General features: G+C 38.2%; 1 protein-coding gene across 5 annotated transcripts in view; it reads left to right on the top strand.

Annotated features, from left to right (window-relative positions):
* Positions 1 to 23,478, top strand: part of TNIK (TRAF2 and NCK interacting kinase) — a 400,486-nt gene that overhangs the window by 127,055 nt on the left and 249,953 nt on the right. Inside the window, exon 1 of one of the 5 annotated variants that reach the window (XM_054552989.2) lies at positions 8,873 to 9,004. The exons of the other annotated variants lie outside the window; for them this stretch is intronic. The gene's annotated coding sequence lies outside the window, so the exon portion shown is untranslated. Of the gene's footprint in view, positions 1 to 8,872; positions 9,005 to 23,478 lie in introns of those variants that run through there. 5 annotated transcript variants of the gene reach the window in all.

Raw genomic sequence — 23,478 nt, 5'->3', positions numbered from 1 at the left:
TTTTTAGTAGAGACGGGGTTTCATCATGTTGGCCAGGCTGGTCTTGAACTCCTAACCTCAGGTGATCTGCCCACCTCAGCCTACCAAAGTGCTGGGATTATAGGCGTGAACCACTGCACCCGGCCTGTTGTTAGGTCTTAGAATTTTTTTCTTTTTTTTTAGAAAAGTTAGACTTTATGTAAAAGTTCCAAAATATTCATATTTAAAATTAAAAAGAGACACACACACACTCCCTCCCACCCCCAACACCCACTATTAGGATCAAACAAAATATTTTCAAGCAGAATATAGTTCGAAGGCCATCAACTGGGGCCTCTTCCCTAAAAGTTGTGGCTGTAACATCAAAGAACATAACTGTGCTTTTGGCATTTGGGGCAAAATGATTTTTCTTTTTGTGGCACTCACTGTATATCACAGATTTCTAGCATTTCCACCCCCTAGTCCCATCCAATATTGCTTTTCCGTCATTCTGACAAAAATGTCCCCAAATTTTCAAGTAACTTCTAGGGTCAGCTGAGGTTTTCCCAGTTTTAGTATAGATAATACCCAAGCATCTTTGTGTTTCCTTTGCTGGGAATAATCTCAGGCCAAATATGACACTTCAGTTCTTGGTAAAAGCTAAATTTCACATCATTCTTTTATGTGTCTAGCCTTTCTTATCCTCAGTCACCCTTCCTCTGATTTCTGTGGGTTTTGTTTGGGTGAATGCACCTGGCCTTCAGGTTATAGCTGAATCAGGAGGTAGTTGGCTGGCAGAAGGATTACCTGGAGAGAGTTACACATCTCACACCTTTCTCTGGCTGTAGCAGCCCTGACTCACAGCAGATATTCTGTCCTGAGATTCTTCCCAGGAAGTGCCGTGGTGTGTGAAGCTGGCAGCGTTCCGGCCATTTTGGAAGGTTGTCATAAATGGCGGCACTGCGAGCTGAGGTTGGGTGATGCATGCTCTTTAAGAAAAGGCTAATTTTCTGGAAAGAAGTTTGGCTATGTCTAAAAATGTTCATCCATCTCTGAGGAAGTAATCAGAAATATGAAAAGGCTTTATGCACAATTATATTGTTTGTAAAACTAATTCCAATAGCCAAAAACAGTAAACAAGTTAAATGTTCCACGTAGGAAAATGATTAAACAAATTTTGGGCTAGCTATATGATGTAATGATAAGTGGCCTTTTAAAACAAAGTTTATGAAGAATTTTTAATGGTAGGGGAAATACCATATAATCAAAAGATGATAGGATGTATTACTCATATATACACAGTTAGATATAGTTATATGTATGCCTATTTTTATAGGTGATTTTCCTTCTTCTCTATACTTTTCCAAATAGTCTACAGTAAAAACAAATATTGCTTTTAAAAAAATAACTTTTAATTTTAGATTAATTTACATTAAATTAAATACAAAAGTTGCAAAGATAGTAGTGAGTTGCAGTTACCTATCCAGATTCCCCTACACTTTTATTACTTTTAAAAATTAGAATAAGTTACTTTAAAAAAACTTAAAATGGGGTTTTCTAGCATATATTATAACGAGATAGCTTTTCATAGTCATTTAGGTATATTGTAAAAGAGGCGTTCAACTAAAAAAATTACGTTATCAAAAAGGCTCGTGTGACTTAGACTATATTTATTAAAAATGCTACATTTAACTGAGATCTCATGCATTTCACACATCCTGGATGTAACACTGGAACATTAGAAAACCCTCTTTAAATCATTTGTCCTCAAATGATTTAAATGAATCCATTGCTTATCATAGGCTTGCTTTTGGATTTGATGCCAAAATAAACTTGTATTTGAGACCAAAGAAGTTATTCATCTTTCCTCCTTGAGCTATATATTTAGTTATTCCTTCTCAGACTTCCTTAGCCATATAAGTCAGTTTTATATGAGTCTAATGGATATGAGTTTAAGAGGCAGTCATCTGAAATTGAATTTACCAAGTAGATGCTATTTTAATACTTTGTTTTGACTGATCAACTCGCCAAAGCTGGAAGCTAAAAATAATAAACCTTGTCATTTTAGCAAGTCAAGCCATCACAGAAAATATTAAGAAATGACAGCAACTGGTATTTACAGGGCTGTCTTTGCCATATTCCTAATTGGGAACCCTTTAGGAAAGGGCCAGGGAGTGGCTGTGGATCTGGGGTAGAAAGTGGCCTGTTTTTGAATTTATGGAGTAGCGCACTGTCAGGGCCCCTTTCTTCACTCAGAAATGAAAGGAGCTGGTTCACCAGAGGGTGTGAGAACTCATTAACCACTCCCAGTGCTTCCCACCCAGCAAGGGATCAGAACATGTGCTGCTGTTTCAGAGCATCACAAAATCTTGTTTTCATGTGAGGATTTCAAAGGCTTAGATTGTTCAATTTGAAAATTTTGCCACAGAAGCGAAATGGGCACCTCTATAACTCGTGGTGGTGTTATTTTGTGGGAGGACCATCTATGTCTTTTTCACCTATATTTTGAAATGAGGTCAAATGAACCTGTTCCATCCACTCACCTGGCATCTACTCTTCTTTGGGTGGGGCCCCTGGGAGTGTTTTAATTCAGGGGTCTGTAGGGTAAGAATAGAATAACATGGCATGACAAATTGGTTTGCTACAATCATAATTCGAAGGGTAGGTCTGGGTCTGAAGGGCAGAGTAGTGGTTCTCATTGGGGTTGGGTTTGGAGGATATAGTGGGAACAGAAGGATCATATATAAGATTCATCTAAGAAGGTTTTTGGCCGCTAGGTTCCCCATCTGCCTGGTTAAGAATCCCCCCAACAATAAAATGCCCCTATACCTCCTCCAGCTTATAAGGCAGAATTCCTGGGATGTGTAAGGCAAAACAACCCCCTATTCTTTTGTTATTAGTATTCTGCTGCTTTCTAAGTAAATGTTCTTAACGAAGAGAAAAATCTATACACTCTATCTCTAGAAGGCCAGCTGGAGAGGGAGAAGAAAAGAAAATTAAGAGACAATTTGGTTGGCTATCATTAATCTTTGTTTAGCCTTATGGGAAAATAAGCCTTCCTTCTTCTATCTTTGTTAGCAGGTAGATTAAGTTGGTTAAAGAATACTGTAGTCCATGAAAGAAAAGACAATGGCCTTTACAAAGGTATTCCAAAGCAGCTGAAAATATTTTTTTCTTTCGGCTATTTTGCTGTCTAAGACTCAATGACACTTGACTGATTTGGGGTCAGTATCTAATAAGTGCATTTCCCAGATGAAAAACCAGCACAGCTAGGCCTTCTCCACAGAGCCTATACCTAGGTCTATTGAAGGAAGAAGATCATTCAGAATTTTATTTTTGCAAACCTTCAAATGTTAAGATCTGAATAATCTATTTAGGACAGTCAGAACTGCCTAATGGAAGTTGCATAATTGAGTAGAATTAAAAACCGCTTTCCTTCAGGTCCTTCCTTCTTTCCCCCATCTGTGACAACCTTTGACATTGCACAGATTTTCAAAGTCGCACTGTAAGATTAGTGCCAGGGTTCTTTCAAAGGAGGCTTGTAACTGAAAAATCTGTTTTCTCATCCCTCAAAGCTGGAAGCCATAAAGAAAAGAATATGCTTTTAATGAAGTCTTTGCAGAATCAGCTCCTTGCAACTTCAGTTGTTCATGTGAATCAAAAATAGCAGAAAGTAGGTCATATTGTAAAAATGAATTAGGCTTCACTTCACATTTTATTGACTTTACTAGGCTTTTTTCATTCACAGTGGTTGATTGTTAGCTAATGACTGGCATAAATAAAAAGGCATTTATTCTCTTATTTTCCTTATTTTGCCATCTACTTCTTTAGAATATCAGTGGGGCACACTATGTGCTTAGGGATTTAATTTTTTCATTTATCATTCTCACAACAACCCTGAAAGCTGGAATTTTTATGCTCATTTTATATATGAGGGAACTGAAGCTCACAGAGTTTAAGGTAAATGACCCAAGGACACACAGCTCATTAGAAAAGATCTGCAGTTTGGACACATTTCTCTATCTGGAAGCCCTGCTATTTTCAATTACATTCTTTTGATTTAAAAAATATATATTTTTGAAATATATTAGTGGGAAATAATTAAACTGAAGTAATATTGCCAAATCTTAATTGCCTCATGAGACAATGAAAAATACTTACCATGGTATTAAATAATTTTTAAAAATGATAACAACATTTATTTGAGCACTTAGTAGGGACCAGGCATTATGAACAAGTATAGGAAACAGAAAATACACAAATAAGTGTATGTGTGTGTGTGTATAGGAAGGGATTCTTGCTTCAGAGAAGGCGTCAAGATTAGTATGAAATTTGAGCAGAAATTTCATAAGGAAAGTGCAGGAGCAGGTCTCTCAGACATCTGGATGAAGATTACAGAAATAGCAAGTGCAAAGGCCCTGAGGTGGGTGGGGTTGCTGTGTTTGAGGAAGAAGGAAGTGGCCGTCTCCACAGCGCCCTCCATTGTTTCCTTAGTGACTTCCTGCCACAGCCACCAGCTCTGTGGTGTGAATGCCTTTGTCCTCAAGGGGCAGAGAGACTCCCTTAGAGGGCATGAGGAAAGGCAGGCAGAATCCACCCCCACACTGGAGAGGGTGGAGAGCCAGTTTCATTTACATATTTAAATATCTTCCTCACAAGCAATAAATCTCAAATCATTTTAATTGAACATTTAAATCCTTCTCACTGGTAGGTATTTCAGGCATTCGGCTTTATGCCAATTATTGCATCATCTTAGAAGCTTTTAAATTTATTAAACCCATTACACTTGAATATTTGATTCCTGCCAAAACATAATTTAAAATCCTCACTTTAAAATAATTTGGTAAGGATTAGTAAACCTACCACAATAACCTAAACTGTGTGTCTGCAGAAATATCACCCAGTCTCTGGATAGGGGCAAACTGTTCCTTTGAAAGGGGCTTTTCATGGTAGCCCTACGCAGGCAAATCTGCAGTGTCCCAGTCATCTGGGCTGCTGCAACAAAAATATCATAAACTGGGTGGTTTGAATAACAAACCCTTACTTCCCACAGGTCTGGAGCCTGGGCAGTCCAAGATCAAGGCTCCAGCAGATTCAGTGTCTGGTAAGGGCCTGCCTCCTGGTTCATAGATGAGCCGGTTCATAGTCTTCTCATTGTGTCCTCACAAGGGTAACGGCTTCCCTGGGACCTATTTTATAAGTGCACTAATCCTATGAAGGCAGAGCCTTCGTGACCTAATCATCTCCCAAAGGCCCCATCTCCTAATACCAACAGGTTGGGGATTAGGATTTCAATGTATGAATTTTGGGGTGCAGACACAGACATTTAGTTTATAACATGCAGTTTGTCTAAGAAGTGGCCTGGCCTGAGTCTTGGAGATTCTGATTCCGTAGGTCTGAAATAGGGTTCAGGGTTCTTTTTCCAAACAAGTGATTTTTTTTTTTTTTTTTTTTTTTTAATGAGCCAGGTTTGGGAGCCACAGATCTGGTATAAAGGTGATATTGGTTCTATGTAATATAGAACAATGGAGTGGAGCAACAGTTTGGTCTGGCTAAGATGATGAAGGGGCACCCGTTACACCTTCCTTTATGCAGCTATATTAGTTGAGGAAGGCTAGGCTATGCCGCAGTAACACATTACACATCCCCCTTTGCCCCCCACCCCGCCCACCAGAACTCAGTGGCTTAATATTTCGTGATCTGTGGCTTTCTCCTGCAGAGTCCAGGGCCAGTGTTCTGGATGAGCAGCTTTCCTCCAGGCAGTGCCACGGGCATCCTGGTAACTTTTGTCCAGTCACACTGTGTGTCCCCTAGGGCCTCCTCAGAGTTGCCTGCAGAGTCAGCTGAAGAGAGAGCGTATCCTTCTTTGTGGGGTGTTTTAGCAGCCAGGCATAGCACTGTCCAGCCCTCCAGCCCATGTGCTATTGAGTAGAACCAGTCCCTTGTTCCCTCCTAGACATGAGGGGACCGGGAAAGGTAGCTCTCCTGTGTGCTCAGGAGGCAAGAGAAATAGTTGGTGAACACCCACATGGCATTGGCTCTACAATTGTAACCCATAGTGCACTGCCTGATGCAATTTTTTGCAGGTTACCAGTGTTTTGTCCACCTAAGTCTGCCCGATACTACAAGGCACTTCATACTCAGGATCATTTACCTCTCTGCAACCCTGGTTCAGCTTAGCGTGAGGAAGAACCAGTTTGGTTGAACTAAGTCACACTGAGGTATAGTTGCATAACAGACCCCCTAATTGTCCCAGAAATCATTTTTATCTTAAAGTAGGAGTCTCATCCCAGGGATAGCTTAGCTTTTGTTTTTTCTTTACCATAGATTCTCTAAAAATTTAACACTTTTACAATGTTTCTTGTGTTATTGGCAGCAGGGGTTTTTAGGGGCAGAATAGGTAGGCATCCTGTAGGAGCAGATGATTCTAAGTATGGTGCTTATGAGTTGGGGACTTTCTGGACAGTCTAAAAATATAAACAGACTACGTGTGAATCCTAAGAAGAGCACCCTCAAGGGCAGAGGTAGTTTGCCCCTATGGTAGGACAAATCCTAAATACTCAATGTGAACAAATGAATTAAACAATATTATTACCTATAATTGCACAGACTGGTGTTTCTCAAAGGATGATTTCTAGACTAGAAGCATTTGCATTATCTGGAATTTTTTTTTTTAAGTGAATTGTTAGGCTGTATCCCAGACCTACAGATTTAGAAATTCTGGTGCAGCAATCTATGTTTCAGGACAAACTGTTAAATTTAAATTTTAGATAAAACTTTGCAGCCCAGCAGGTGGTTTTGATGCATACCAATGTTTGAGAATCACTGGGATAGATTTTACCTGCTGATTATAATTTTATCAAAATCTAAGTAATTAGGGAACCTCAGTGGGCATTTTTTTTTTTTTTTTCTCCTTGTGGGAGAAGGAAATGCACATAAGCCTTTCAGGACACTTGTTAGATAAGCTTCTGTCGTTTTAGGTTAAATGGCTGCTTCTTTTGTGTGTCTGTCTATAATACTCTGTAGCGAGAATCAGTATCTTGAAAGATAAAGGCAATTCAAAGATTAACAATTATTTTTTGTATATACTACATAATAAAGCCAAAGAAATACACTAACAAATTTTTAAAACATTTAAAACCAACAGTTGATTCAATGCCTTTGTAGTTTTCCTCTTGGTTTTACTGATCACTTTTGGTAACTTTCCTCTTTTTCTATTCAAGTTTCTGGGTGGGATAATTTTTAGGGGCTTGAAATATATAATCCTAATATTGGAAACATTTCCAATTCTCCTCTTCCCTGCCACATAACATGCTGTCTTAGTGAACACTTCTAAACAAATCTGAACCCACAAAGAGCCAAGGGCATCATTATGGACCTCAGTTGTTATGAAATCTGGATAGAGCAGATGAGGCTCAAGAAGAGTGGGCACAATCCTACAAGGGCTCTGGGACTTGTTCTCTGGCAAAAGTCCTCGATGTCAGCAAGGTTTGTCTCTTTCATTCAAGAGGTAGAAGTAGGTTCCCCTGAGTACTATATACCTCCTAGCCTTTGTGCAAACATCAATTAATGAATCAAATCCCCAAATAAACCCTTTCTAGAGTGGTCCTGTGGCATATCAGAGAACTGTTATCTGCTCCCCGAAATTCTTGATATTTTACTGACCTTGGCTGTTTGTACTGGCCACAATTAAAGTTGCCAGATAAAATACAAGACCCTCAGTGAAATTTAAATTTCAGATAAACAATAACATTTAAGGGTAAGTATGTTCCATAACTATAAGTATGTAATATTTTATTAAGTTGAATTTAGAATTAAGAATGAACATTTGAATTTCAGATAACAGATAATTATACTCAGTATAAGTATGTTCCATATTACATAATAGTTACAGGACATACTAACTTTATCTAAAATTTAATTGTGTTTCCTGAAGTTTTACTTGTTAATTAGTTCTTATTAGCCACAACTCATGTGACTATGGCAAAGGGATATTTGGAGGCTACCAAGATGTCCAGAGCTTAATCCCTAGACGTAGCCACTAATCAGCAAAGGCATTTTGCCTTTGGTCTCTGTTTATTAAACCATCATTACTTTATAATTGCCACTCTACTTGTGGATGTCTTCTCCTTTCTCCTCTGTTGGTGTTTGTCTCCCTGGTCTCTGTCCTGTTTGCAGACAGAAAGGCTTTCCTGTTAGAAACTGCAACAGCCAATCTGAGTTCTTTTTTTTTTTTTTTTTTTGTCACCCAGGCTGAAGTGCAGTGGCGCCATCTCAGCTCACTGCAAGCTCCACCTCCTGGGTTCACGCCATTCTCCTGCCTCAGCCTCCCAAATAGCTGGGACTACAGGCACCCACCAGCATGCCCAGCTAATTTTTTGTGTTTTTTATAGTACAGACGAGGTTTCACCATGTTAGCCAGGATGGTCTCGATCTCCTGACCTCGTGATCCGCCCGCCTCGGCCTCCCAAAGTGTTGGGATTACAGGTGTGAGCCACCGCACCTGGCCCTGAGTTCTTCTCTTTAACAAACTGGTCTCTTTCTGAAGACTACGTAAATCTTTCCTTTTGGAGCTAGATGATATTTGGATATGTGTGGGTAAAAAAAAAACAACAATAACAACAAAACTGACATTTTCGAAAGCTTAGCTACCTGCAGTCCTCTTCTATGGTTTTTTGTATTTGGTGAATAATAGAACCTCTTTAGTTCTCAGAGTTCTTTGTGTAGGTAAGGGTGGCCCATCTAATTACCAACAATTAGATGAACAAGAACACCTGACCCTCGCCAACTCAGGTTCTAATGAGAAACAAGTGCAGATAGTGTCAGATACAACAGGGCTCACTCAGCCATTTGTATGAAAATAACAGAAACCTAGTAGCAGCAATGTAAAGTCATTTTGTTCTTTCTGTCCTAGATTCCAGTTGCTGCTTCTCTCTAGAGACCTTTTATGCTTGTTTAGTTCTCTATGAAGTCAACAGGAACATCGGACACCAAGGAAGCCTGTAAGAGTGAGAGACTCTGACCCAATTTAAATGTCCTCACAGAGGTCAGTTACTCAAAAGAATTCAAGCCTTAAAAGCACAGAGCCTTGAAGTTACTAGAGCTTTACCCAAATGCTCCATAGGTTCCTGGATTGCAGAATATTGCTGAAATCTTCATTTTGCACTTCCTCCCTCCTATCTTTCACATTTTATTTGGGTGACGCTCTGCTTGGGAATGACCAGCTGTCACTGCCAGTAGCTACTGGGATTACATTGCAGCATGGGCAGGGTGTTTTCATTTTGTTTTTTAAAATGCCAATGGATATTTACTGGAGCTACTGTAGGGATTGGCAGTTTCATTTCTGTTTTCCGTGGAGGGGTTTTGGGTATAATAGTTGGATTAGAAACACTAAGAAAATCAAGTTTAAACTCTCAATCTGTTGATGGTGCCAAGCACTAACCATTTGACATGAACTGGATGGAGATATCATCTTAATCAGAGTCTAAAATGCTCCCTTTGCTCTAGATCATAGCTTATGAGGAGCAGAGTTTGAAGACAGAGACAGTCAGGTGGTGTCAGTTTCTGTCATTCTCACTTGGATTCCTGTGCAGTATCTTCACACTGTTTATTTTTAAAGAATTTTCAATCTGATGATACTGAAATTACTTCGGATCTTCTCTAATCTCATCCACCCTTCAGACTGTGTTTAGTTCCCCTGATATGTACTTTCATAGGTTCGTGAAATTGTAATGAACATATTGGGGTGGGAGTTCTGGAGGGCAGAGACAATGTCCATTTTCTTGACCCTGAAATTGTCAGTGCCCAACACTGACCTTGGACACAGTAGGTGCTCACCAGATAGATGAATGAATTAGATTCTAGGGCAATGTAATCCGTGTGGTGTAATCCACAAATCACCCTTATGTCAATACATTACAAGTAATTTTTAAGCCTGATAGAGTTTTCTGATGGTCTAGAAGGGGCATACGTAAGTTACCTATGTGTTGGGTTATGTGAGGGGACCATTTTCTACTCCTGCTCCTCAGCATATTTCTGTCATCTTTACCCACTGAGTGTCCACATGGAATATGAAGAAAGACTTTGCAAGTAAGATATTAGGAAAATAAATTTCATGTGCTAAAACAGATATTGGCAAACATTTTTTATAAGGGCCTAGAGAGTAGATATTTCAGTCTTTCTAGAAATACGGTCTTTGTCACAACTAATCAACAACTGCTCTTGTAGCACAAAAACTGCCACAGACAATACACAAAGGAATGAGCATGGCTGTGTTCCAATTAAACTTCATTTATGGACACTGAAATGTAAATTTCATACAACTTTCCCATATCGTGAATTTCTGTTCTTCTAAAACGTTTTCTCCCCAAACACTTAACAGTGTAAAAAAATTCTTAACTCACTGGCTATACAAAAGCAGGTAGTGGATCTGATTTGAACCACTCGGCAGAGTTTCACAACCTTGCACTTAAAAAAGAAAACAAAACAACAATAATAACAACAACAAAAAAAGCACTAATAACAAAGCCAAAGTTTTGGTGAGGAAAGGGGGCATTTTCATTTTATCAGCCTTATAGCTTTCCTGAGCACTGAAATGAGGGACATAGAACCTTTTCTTAGTGGCTTATTTTTACACCATTTTGTGTTTTTCTTTATGTTTGCCTACCTGCATATGTGCGTATATGGTAGAAGTAGAACCAAGTTTTCAAGTTACATGTGATATATTTTCATAGCAATTTGGAATGATCAAAGGAAATTGTAGAAAATACAGTATGGTCCCAGTTATTTTTTTAAAGAGAACACATTATACCACAAAAATGATGTACTTTATATATGCTTGTAAAAGGTTCTGAAAGGTATTTACTAAATGTTAACAGTGGTTACCTGTGAAAATTGGGAGTATCATTTTTGAAGCAGGGGAGATATTGATCTTTTTCTGACTTATTTGACGATTTTAAATGAGAATGATTCTTGCTCAGATAATTTCACTATTTGTGAAATTAAAATGAATTAGTAATGTATTGAACTAATAAAAAGATATTTATTGAAAGAAAACACTGAGCCTGCTTCTGTGAATCTACAAAAACATCTGTGATTTTAATGACATTGTGATTTTTTCATATTGACCCTTAGTGAAATACAGCTTTTGGAAAATCCCTTCTCTATGAGAGCATTGCTAAATAAGGAAGTGTTTAGGTTTTGTAGAAGTAAAAATAGCTTCTCCAGGGATGTTGATATTTAAAATAATGCAAATGTACAATAAAATCCCACAATCTAAACTCTGGATTCAGCCCATATACCCAGAGTTTTAGAATGCATTTCTGACTAAAACACAAAAGACCTTGAAAGCAGGTGCTGTCTTTGTCCCCTGATACCAATGTGTTTTAATAAGGTTCCACCAGATTTTGAAAGTCTTTGGTTAAATTGGAACTGACATTTATGCTAATTAGCTGGGTTTGGGAGTGAAACAGGTAAAATTGAATTACAATGGGCTCCAAACTATATTTATTTTTAAAATAGTGGCTCTGAGGGATATTTGGTTCTATTTGTCAGTTATTTCATATCTCGCTACTTTCTATCATTCCCTTCCCGCCTGATGTGTTAATCTGGTAATCTGAAATCTTTTTGTCTGCCTGTAACATAATAGGCTGTTTTCCTGTAGTCCATCTGTCTCCTACACGAGGTGAAAGTACTTTTCAGAAATGGCTTGGGTTGATACTATTAATCTTTATAAGCAGAGAATTCCTTGAATAATTTAACAGCCAAATGGCATGAGGGGGACTTGGTATAAAAATGAATTTTCCTGTCAGCTTTAAAAATTACAGCGTAACCTGCCTTTTATCTGTGCAACTCAAATATCAAAACAATGGATGTTTATGCTCTTTATACAGTTTTCTGTTTTGCATTACCTAAGACCAAAGACGATGAAGAAACATTTAGACAATTTTGGTTTACTTTTTTTTTTCTGCTAGAAAACCACAATAAGTTAATTAGCCAAAAGAAAGTCCTTCTTGTTCTCTGAAACAACAGATGCTGCCTTTGACCTTGGGATTTAAGGGCAAATCTATTCTTGATTACATGTCTTGAATTTCTTGGATTTGCCAGTGTTAGGGCAGCAGTTGTGATTGAGTGCTTTTGAAAGTATATGCATGATTTTCAAAGAAATCAGTCGCACAGCTGTTGCTAAAGAAATCGTTGTTCTCCATCCTTCCAGTTCATTACTATATACGGTTTTAAAAATTATTTTTTCTCTCTCCCTTTAAGTGGAGTTATCCTAGTTACAGATGTCACAGCCTCTGGGCGACTGGTCTTCCACCTGACACCCTGCTTCATTGCAAAGGCCTAAGGTTGGAGTATGCTGCATTTGATTGGCAGGGTAACATTTTTCCTCTATGCTGGGATGGGGAAATACAGCCAGTCCTGTGTTTAGGCAAGCCAGCAGGAGAGGGACTATTAATAGCAAACTATGTGTTTTCTCTCAGACACAGCCTCTTTACAATGCTCTTTGCTTGCCTATCTTTTGGAAAGTCATGTGAATGCAGCAAAAGCTTTCTAAGAAATATGAGGGCCAAATGGAATTACTCTGCATGAAGTATGCCCACATGGGATTATTAGTATTTTGTTAGAAGACCATTTAGCAAGTTTGTTTGTTTCTGAATCAAAATCCATAGATGCTCATTGAACATTTTTTGTTTTTTTTTTCCATAAAACATGTATTTGAGAAAGACATCTTGATGATGGGAAACTCTTACCTTGGAGAAACAAAGAATCAAGTAGTGACTTTATCCTCTAGATAGTACTGAAATCAGGAGTACTTTTTCCCTTTAAGTGTCATAAAACACAATTACATTTCTTTCCACATATTTTCAACATGAGCAAATTGACAGACCAGGTCAGCTTTTTTCCTGGGCCATTTTACTGTGTATTTTCTTTTTATCTTCTGGATGTAATCTTTTATTTGTAGACCATTTTAGTGAAGCCCCTAGTAACAATTTATTTAATTTTACTAGTCAATTTATAGGCAGAGGGCAAGACATATTAGAATATCATCATGGATACTAAATTAGAAAATTTAAATCAAAATGTCTATGTTCTTTGAGCTATGCCTGCTAATTAAAGAAGAGGTAAACTGCTGAAATATAATAGGCCAACGTGGAAGGGTCCAGAAGAACCATGGAGGACCCCCTTTCCTCTGGCTTGATCAATTATAAGAGAGCAAATGGAAGAAGCTATACAACTTTTCTCCAGAAATGGGTTATTTTGCAGGCATGAGCAGTCAGGTGCATATTGAATAGCCACAGATTAAACTCTCCTCTCCTACACTTTCGGGGTCATCCTTCAAGATGCTTTTAGCTAACCTCCAAGATTAGGTGAGGGCTGATGCTCTAAATTTCAGTGTTTAGAGACTGACCCTTCCTGTAAGGAGGTAGTTAAGACATCCTGTCTTCTCAGATGAATGCTTCTGGAAGGCGACACTGGAATACTATTAGAATGATTTGATATAAAACAAGGTTATGACCTTTTGGAGAATACCTCAGTCTTTTCAAGGCATTTTCCTTCTTAATTTCTGGTACCTTAAAAAGGTCTCGTTCCTTTTGGTTGAATGTCTTGAGAAACGTAAGGCTATAAAGGAATTTTAACAAACTTGATTCTCTAATCAACTGCTCATAAATCCATTTTATTGTTTCAATTATGCAAAATAAATGTTTAAAATTTGTCTATCCAGTCAGCCAGTTACCCGGTCAACTAACCTCCTAGCCAACCTGCTAACCTCAATGAATATCTTGCTCTGAAACTCTTTTTTCCCCAAAATCTTCCCAAAGCTATTAAAAAATACCAAGTAAGGATGGGAAAGGCATGTTTTATTAGCCATAGTAGTTAAACTTGTTAATTTATCAGTAAGGGGAAAAACCCTCTTTGTAATTTTAACTTGTCTTCATGCTAAATTCCTTCCAGACTGTGGTTAGAACTTAACTGCAGAATTTTTGCCCAACAATATAAACATTTTCTATAAAACTATGGAAAGTTGCCCATTCTGGAAAAAATCTAAAGTACAAAGGATAAAGCATTTCTCAAGATAGAATTTCATTTCTGGTGTTTTTGCATGTAATTTTCAATTTTATTTTATATTTTATTTTGAGACAGAGTCTTCCTCTGTCACCCAGGCTGGATGGAGTACAGTGGCAGGATCAAAGCTCACGGCAGCTTCGAAATCCCGGGCTCCAGAAATCTTCCCATTTTAGCCTCCCAAGTAAATAGGACTATAGGCGCAATCATCTTGCCCAGCTACATTTTTTTATTTATGTATTTTAAGTTTTATGTAGACAGGGTCTTGCTATGTTGACCAGGCTGGTTTTGAACTCCTGGCCTCAAGGGATCCTCCCACCTTAGCCTCCCAAAGCACTGGGATTACAGGCATGAGCCACCATGCTGGCCGGCATGTAATTTTTAATACTGAGTCCAGGATAAATTTTCTTTTGCACTCATTGGGATATGTGTAGATACATTGTTAATCTTTGGAATCCCACTGGAATGAAATGTGTTTCATTAGTGCTTAAACTAAGATGTGTTAATTTGAGAGTTTATAAAAGGAGGTTTAAGCCTAGTGCATTTTCAAAGTTGCTTTTTTTCAATTAAAAAAAATTTTGATCTCTTGGCAAAAGGATAAAGTCGATAGATCATGTAAAGAACTGCATTCAGTTTTAAAATAATTAGGTTTTGAAGATTTATTCTACTCTCTTTTATGAGTAAGAACATGTCTAGGGGTTTTAGGAGGATAGGTTTAAACAGGTTTACAATATTTCCTTGTAAGAGCTAGATTATGTATAAAATAAGAATTAACTTAAGAAATTTTGCTTTGAATTTCTCCAAAATTTTCTAGGGCCAACCAAGCTTATTCTCTTTAAACAGAAATTTAGGACCATTAGTAACTAAAAACCTTAATATGTTTTGGAAAATGATTACTTGGACTCAGTATTTGTGGTGTATATGCTTTTGCATGTGTTTAAATTATGTTACGCCTGTATTTTGATCAGGCATTAAATAATTGAAACACTCATGTTAAATAATTATGCAATTGTCTGATTTAGAAGGCTGGAAAGCAGCAGCAAGCCTGTTTCCAGAGACATTTCAATCTACAGGCCAGGTTCAGGCTAAACTATATAGTATGATTCTCCTCCTTTCTACACTGAGGTATAGAAGCAGCATAGGATTGGGATGGAGACAGACCTAGTACAAATCTAAGCCTCTTGTTTATGAGCTATTTAACTTCATGTAAGTTATTCGAGCCCCCTGAGCTTTAAGAATTAGATGCTTTCTAAATGTGAAGCACTATAGTAGTAATAAGCACACACGTTTCCTTTCCTTAGGATGGTTACTGTCCCATGGGAAAGGTAGACACATGGGCACAATTTCAATATATTCTCAAGTTCCAAGAAGCATACTCGAAGTGCCATGGAATAGGATCTGCCTAGCAGCTCACTCCTTTTGGGCACACATTTGTCTGATACAACTACGTGCTAGGACTTGGATACCAATGTGAACAGAAAAACACAATCTTAACCCCTCTATTGTCTTATAACCTAAATAACAAAGTGATGACTGTAAACTAGAAAGTCTGGGGCCTACCTTATAAGGTTTGTAAGGGTGAAAAGAGCTTTCTTTCCCTTTCTTGTCATCTTCATTCTGTTCAGTCACTCTCTGTCCAGATTCCCAGTCTCGCATTTGCCTAAGCGGGCAATGAGGTAGTTGTTTCTCTTGGTTAACAGTTCTATATAATGAATCCCTTTACAGATGAGTGACTGAATACTTCTTCCTAAGAATCGTTGCATTATTACCGAAGACTTTTGGTGGCACCAAGACCATAGTACATGTGTCTCCATTTGGCAGCATTTCAGCCATTGAGCAGTCCTCCATGGATAGCTGGAGCGTCTCTCCCACATCCCGCTATCATGGTGCTTGGCTGCTATCCAGATGCCTGTGATGAGTGATGGAGTCCCTGGTGCTTCCTGGGGACAACAACAAATGATAGTCTTGCACCACCTTGATTGTGAATATACTTGGTCTGTGGACTTCCCATGCTCAAACCTAAACCAAAAACCCTGGCCTGACCCAGAACAACTGCTTTGTTACAGGTGAAAGTCCTTGTTATTACTTTGGTAGTTAATCATCTTCCCCTGGGCCTTAAACTCCAGGTCATTCTCTGGAGAAGAAATTTAGGACCTGTGATATTATCCTATTTAAGTACTTTTCAGATACGATCTTTTAATTATAAAAGATATATAATTATATATTTTATATGATATATATCATATAATTATGTAATTATAAAATGTAATCACTTGTATATAGTTCTTAGTTCCTCAGGCAAATCAAGTAAATAGTAGTTGCATGGGTAAATATAAAATACACAAATACTCCTTATAGTAATAAAAGAACTATCATTCAGGCAGGAGGACACAAAAGATCAATGTATGAACCATTCCTATATATTTTTTCCTTTTGAAGCACAGGTAGGAGCAAATCATTTCCCTTCTCCACAAAGCTCAGTGGCTTCTTACTGCACTCAGAATAGCCTGGTTTATAGGCCTCTGTGAGCTGCCTTTCTTCCCCTTTTCATCCAAAGTGTTTTTAAATCCCTTTAGATACTCTTTGCTCCAGCTTGCCTGGGCTATTAACTGTTCTCCCGAAGACCATACTTTATGTCTGCAGGCCTTTGCTCATACTGTTTGGTCAGCAGGGAATAAATTTTACTCCTTATTCCTTTATAAAATCCTGCCGATCCTCCAAGGCTGATCTCAAATGCCTCCTCTTTCATGAAACCTTCTATATCCCTACTAATCAGAATCAATTATTTCTTTCTCTCTATTCCTCCTTGTTGGCCTATTGTGTGTAACTTTATTGCCTATATAGGCTTTTCTCATTTCTGCTTGTATCTAGGTAATTCACTCATCTATCCATACATTCATTCAATGATTATTTCTTGAAAGCTTTATCCTTTGTACTGTGCAAGAAGATGGGAATGTAATGGAAAGCAGAAAATTGATGCTGCCGGTGCTCTGGGAGCTTACAGTCATCTGGCAGAGATGGGTGATAAGGTGATAAGCACCAAACCCACAAAGCTAAAACTGCAGCTATGGGAAGAGCAGGGAAGACAGATTTATGGGTCTCTGTCTCTAGACTGTAAACTCCTTGACGCCAGTGAGAGCCTCTTGCTTGGTTAAGAAGGCAGTAGTGTAAAACAACTGTGAAATGCCCTGTGTCATGAGTTTGTATCTCCCCAAATATATGAGGAAGTCCTAATACCCAGTACCTGTGAATACGACTTTATTTGGAAATAGGGTCTCTGCAGATGTAATGAAGTTAAGATGGGATCATACTTGATTAGAGTAGGTCCTAATCCAGTTTGACTGGTGTTGAATAAGAAGAGGAGAAAAGACAGTCACAGACACAGTGGGGAATGCCGTGTGAAGATGGGAGCAGAGATGGGAGGGATGAGTTTGTAAGCCAGGGAATGTCAAGAAATGTTGGTAACCACAGGAAGTTAGGGAGGAGGCATGGAACTGTTTCTTCTTCAGAACTTCCAGAGAGAACCAACTCCCAATGACACCTTGACACCTGGATTTCAGACTTCTCACTTCCAGAACTGTGAGAGAATGCATTTCTGTTATTTTAGGCCACCCAGTTTGTGGTAGTTTATTATGGCAGCTCCGGGCAACTAATACACTCTTCTGGAGAGAAGTTCATGAGAACTAATTTAATGCACGACACCATGGTGCACTAATGTGTGGGTCAATGAATGAATTTGGATGAAAGAATGAATAGAGTATTGTGTTTGCTCTCTTCAGTGGTAAGAGATCAGGGTGAGTTCAGGATATTTGTTCCATTTCAGTTGTCTATTAACAGGAAAAAATGTGGATTCACAGTTCACGTCATCATCAGTTGAGAAGGCTGGCTGAATAATGGCCCATGTGGTTGTCTTTAGAAATAAAGCTGTGTTTTTGTCACTGTGGCCAAGGGGGTATAAATAAGCTAGTCACTAAATGTTAAAATGGTGGCAACTCTTCCCTTTCTGCTTTCAAAGCAGAATCTTAGTCCTCACGTCTCCTACCCCTGCTTCCTCAGGCAATTCGTGTTTGTCCCTCTGGTTGAAAGGCTCACTTCAGGATAAAGCAGGAGGTATGGTTCGTGGTTGTTGTTACTAATGATTTTAGATTTTAGATTTTGTGTTGCATTTTATATTTTCAGAACATTTTACAGTTGTTGATTGAGTTCCCTAGCACTCAAAAATTTGTGATATTAAAATGCTTTTTGTTTGCAAAGGACAAAGATGTTTAGTGATACTTGAAAGCTACACTAATCAGTATTATTCATGAGTATGGGGTGCGGCCTGACCTCCCTTCTGCCTCTTGAATCCTTCTCCTCACTCTAGATTCAGGACAGTGCCACCTCTATAAAGCCTCTATGATCCCCTCAAGCCTCACAACTCTCTATTGTTTTATTGTGTTTTATTATTTATTTATTTATTGTTTGTGTGGGTTTTCCCTAGTAGATTATGAGGTTTTGGAGGACAGGTAACCACACTCACCCAGCAGGCATGCAGGAACTATCTCTTGAATGAACAAACGAATTAATGAGTGAATAAAATTCCTAGAACTGACTTAGGCCAGGAATTCCTCATCTTTTAGCAGCTACTTCCCATTTTATACATCCAAGATCATATCCATGAAACTGCAGTGAGTCTCTAGGCAAATTACAGAGAGGCAGAAATGGGATGGCAACACCAGCTTGGAGAACCTCTGGATCAGCCATAGGCTCTACATGGATCTCCTGGTCTTGCTGTCATGGAGGATTGAGTCATATTTTCAAGGCTGTCCTCTTGAGACCACTGTTCAGAGGTGCCGGTCAAAGGTCTCAGGGTCATAGGCAGAGGGGGATGGCCAGATTGGTCACTGTGGCTCTGAGTATAGAGGGATAAGGCTAAAGTAGAGGTTCTTATAATCCAGAAATCTTCTCTGATGCTGGAAGTCTCCAGCTGCACTAGGAGATGTGGTTGTAAAGGGACTCCAGCAACAGAAAGCATAGCCATCCTCACCTCTTGAGAATGAGCTTCGTTTTGCTTATGTTTTTTTACTTTTCATCTATATATCTGCATGTTTATGAACATCCTGTAATATGGCACCAAGCATTAAACATTTATGGAGCAAATGAAATATTCAGGATAGAATGTTTAAATTAGCACTGGTCTCTGCATTCCTTCCTGCCTGTGTGTTTCTCTGTTTTGCACCCTAGCCCATTCCAGCAACTACTATAGAGCCTCACACTTATCAGATGATGTCATACCATGCCCGGATGAAAGCTAGTTCTCAAGGCACTCAGATCATGGCACAAAACAAAGAGGAAAGATGTGTCTTTAAGTCATTCATTTAGCACAATAACTGCATTTTCAGAGGGAACTTCTATCCATGTTTATTCTCAAGATCGAAGGACTCAGAGTGCAGCTCTCGTGGTGACAGATTGGCTCTTCTTGTGTGTTTTTTTCCTTGCTGTTTAGACATAAGGACCCCTTTTCTCCCACCTCAACATGGTTACATGTTTGTTATTTCACAATAATTTTTTAAAAAATCATAAGTGAACCTTCACACTGTTAGAATTATTTAATTGTAAGTGGATTTCTTATTAGAATTATTTTTACCTGCAAGACTACTCTTTTATATAACAACTGTCTAATGACAAAAGTGGTAATTATATACTTTGCTACCTACAAATGATAGGAAAACAGAGTAAGCTATTTCTGGGGCCCTCTCTGCCACTCATTCTGTGAGTCCTCCGTCACGTCACCTGAGCCCTCACATCCACAGCTTTCCTAATCTTTAACATGAGCAGGTTGAAGTTGAGGATCCCTAATTTCCCTTCCAGATCCACTGTTCTGTGATTCTAGGTATGTGTAACCCAGCTATTTAAAAAAAAAAAAAAAAAAAAAAAAAAAAAAGCTGAATGTTGGTAGAGAGTATCACAAAAAAATAACAAAGATACATTTTTAAAAATCGGTCAAGCTGCAATCTTTAGAGGCAATATTCCTGGTTTTGAGTTTATACACTACCTGCTGGTAAAATCTCTTCAGTAGTTTCTACACATTTGCATTCTTCCTTCGTTTTCAAAACACTGTCTCGGTGATTGCAAAGTGATTGCCCTGATACATAATCTCTTATTCGGCGTAGCACGCTGGGAGGATGCGAGATCCACGTGGAGAAGTTAAGCACACACAGATCTGCAGGGTCAGAAGTACATTAAATGGCACGCTGTGGTCCAAGACTTTCATCTTTAAGCATCAGTAATTGCCATGAATACTCAAGGAGGTGCCCTGTGTGAGAGCTGCTGGATTTGAGCCATAAGCCATAGTTCAGGAATATGAATCTTGTGAAAGCCAAAGTAGTAATATTGTCAGAGACACACAGGTAAGGCCATGAATGAATAAACTGGACATCGTGACATTCCAGCTGAAAAAAGAGCAATTTATTAAGTTTCAGCACCATAGATGAAGGAAACTGGTAAATTTACTGGATGTATTTTAGGAACTTGAAAATTGATGATGAAACAGGAAAGAGACCCCAGCTAAAAGAAAACTTCTGGCACAAACAATTGAAAGCACTCAGTTAAATAGATCTTCTGACCCACTGGATACCCACCAAGAACAAGGCAATTTGGGTACATCCAAAGTGGTTTGTGTGGGTAGTCGTTAAAACCTGAGTATTACTTCAATTATCTGCGACCTAACAGAGGGCAGTTGTTCTAAATAGTCAGGCTACCACCCTCTAGTTACAACTGTTTTTTTTTAACTTTGAAAACATAAATATTTAAAATAATATACTACATGTAGTTACATAGAACTATTTTCATATAAAAATAATATTTTTCTGATAATTTTGGAAGAATTAGAAAAACACAGAAAGAGCTCACAATGGATAATTTCACTAACCAGAGATAACTTTTATTAATCGTTTGATGTATTTCCTTCCAGTCCCCCCATATTTTAAACTTATTGTATATTCATTTGTGGACATATTTTTAAAATCAGATATGCCAGTCTAGCCTTTTTTTTTTTTTTTTAATCTGTAGCTGCTGTTAGGGACAGCTGAGGAAGTGCAGAGCAATGACACAAAATGTCTCCCCTCCCTTTTTTTCTCCACAGCCCAGATGGCTAAGATTTGTGGTGGGTGGGCAGGTGCACCCCCCCACCTCCGAAGTCACATGTACTCTTGGTGGCTTTGGCACTTCCTGACCTTGCATGTATGTTCACTGCTGAAATCCTTCCCACTCTTGCCAATGCGGCTATAAAAATCTAGGTGGCTGAGTTTTTGCTTATCTGAATTACAGGAAAGTTGATGATGAAAAAGAGAAATATCAATGATGGGTTGTGTTCTCTAAATTCCTTTGTAAAGAAAGTATGTGATTTGTTCTATTGTTCCACTAACATAACTTGTTAAAATAATGGGAAAGCCAAGATAAAAGTGTTTGGAGAATGATGGTGAATATTTTTGGGTTAGTTGGGCTCAGGTGACATGCTTGTTTTCTGGGGGAAGGTTCTCGATACTAAGAGATTACTTCCAGGTGGCAGCCCAATGTAGAAAAATCAGCGTGTGCTCTGGAACCAGACAAACCCAGATCTGAATTCTGGTTTTTCTTCTTTCTTTTATGTCATCTTGAGCAAGTTACTTAGTTTCCATGAGCAGCAGTTTCTTCATCTATGTACTACAAGTGGTGGATGCATACTTCTCAAATGTTTAGGGAGCTTAAATGGAAATATACTTGGAGTTCCTAGCACACAGTAGGTGCTTACTCGTGAGCTTGTTTCTTCTGCATTTCCCAGCTGTTTCTGGAAAGCGTGCTGTCATCAGCAAGTCAGTGAATAATGATAATGGTATGCTAATGTTTACCCACACAAATACTTTGCGCAAAACTATTCGTATAATGTTAATCAGTGAAAAAGGTTCTCATCATGTATTATGAGTTGAATTTTCTTTCCCGTCTATTAACAAACTTTGAATGGGAAAGCTACTGAATTGAATTTTTTTTTCTATCTCTCTGCTCTACTGTGGGGACATGCTTTTATATTTGCAAATAAAGCTCGCAATATATCTTTTTATTACATTCTCACCGTCCCACCAGAATTTTAATGAGTGGGAGTGGTGAGTGGAGATTGAGATTCAGTGGTCACTTGTGTTTGAGCTGACAAGATATACACATTTGGGGAAACAGAACATGATCTGAATTAACTGGGAAGCACATGTTTCATAAGTGCTTGATACATTCCTGAAAGAAAATTAGAAAGTAAATATTTTTCCTTGTTGCAGCCATTCTAAAGAGTGTGCTATCAGCTTTCTTTTTGTTTGTTTGTTTGTTTTTTAACTCTGCTTATCAACATGTAAGGTGAGGGACTAGTAGATTTTGTATTATAATGCTTGAAAAGAAAAGCTTTATTTAAATATCAAATATGAACATGTAACAAGAGATTGCTTAACAACTGTGTAGAATAGGAAAAAGAATTGGAAAATTTTCATACAAAAAGTAAAAGAAATTGAGCGGAGGGAAACAAATGAACCCAAACTCTTATTTTCTTTTCTCTGTTAACTTTCAGGAAGGCCAAAATGAGATTTAATGTACTGTACGAAGTATATTGTAGCTTTGCTGTTTTGTTCATTTGCTTACCCTTTTATCTCTCTTAAATTTTAATTTCTAAATCTACAGTCCTACATTCATTAATTGATTTGGTCATCAAACATCTTTTCTGTGCTAGTTTTAGGAGAAAGAAAAATTTCCCCTAAAATTGTAAATTTTGATTTACAATTGTGACTGTAAATCTCACAGTCTTGGTGGGTTGCAATCCTGTAAACAAAAATGATGGCTCAGCAGCTCTATAAGATGCTGTATTAGATCCAATATGAGTCCAGTCCCACTGTTTGTGGAGGGAGAAGATGCAGTCCAGACAAGTCCATAGCTTCAACTGTGAGTCATAGTTTGCCAGGCAGAGAGCTATGGGAGGTATTACTGAAGAGGCAGTAGCATGTGTCTTTTATGATGGATCACTTCAATGTTTTTAAAAAGTAGATATGTTATAAATAATAATGAAAAATGAGTCAAGAAGTAAAGATGGTAACTAACACGGGAAGAAGTTAAGCAATAGGTAAGGAAGAGCTCCAGTGAGTGGCTGTGATGATGGGATTTCAGAAAAAGGATTTCCTTTCAAAAGCAGAGGAAGAATAGCAGATGGTGAATGAGATAAAGGTTTTCTCCCCAAGAGGAGAACTGGGGAGCAAAAATCCAGAGAAAGGAAAAGTCTAGGCTACTGGTGAAAGCTGGACTTCAAGAAAAATAGTTTAAGGATGTTTAAGTTTTTTAGTTTTTAGACACCCAGCTGCTTGTGTGACACCACATTGCAAAGTTATTTAGTAATATTTTGAATGAAAGGTCTCTCTTCATAAAACCCCCACCCTTTACAAACTATTATTAGTCTCAGAAATG

The sequence above is a fragment of the Pongo abelii genome, chromosome 2 (assembly GCF_028885655.2).
Source record: "Pongo abelii isolate AG06213 chromosome 2, NHGRI_mPonAbe1-v2.0_pri, whole genome shotgun sequence".
Taxonomy (NCBI): Eukaryota; Metazoa; Chordata; class Mammalia; order Primates; family Hominidae; genus Pongo; species Pongo abelii.
The sequence above is the reverse complement of the archived record's forward strand: the minus strand, read 5'-3'. Positions and strand labels throughout refer to the sequence as shown.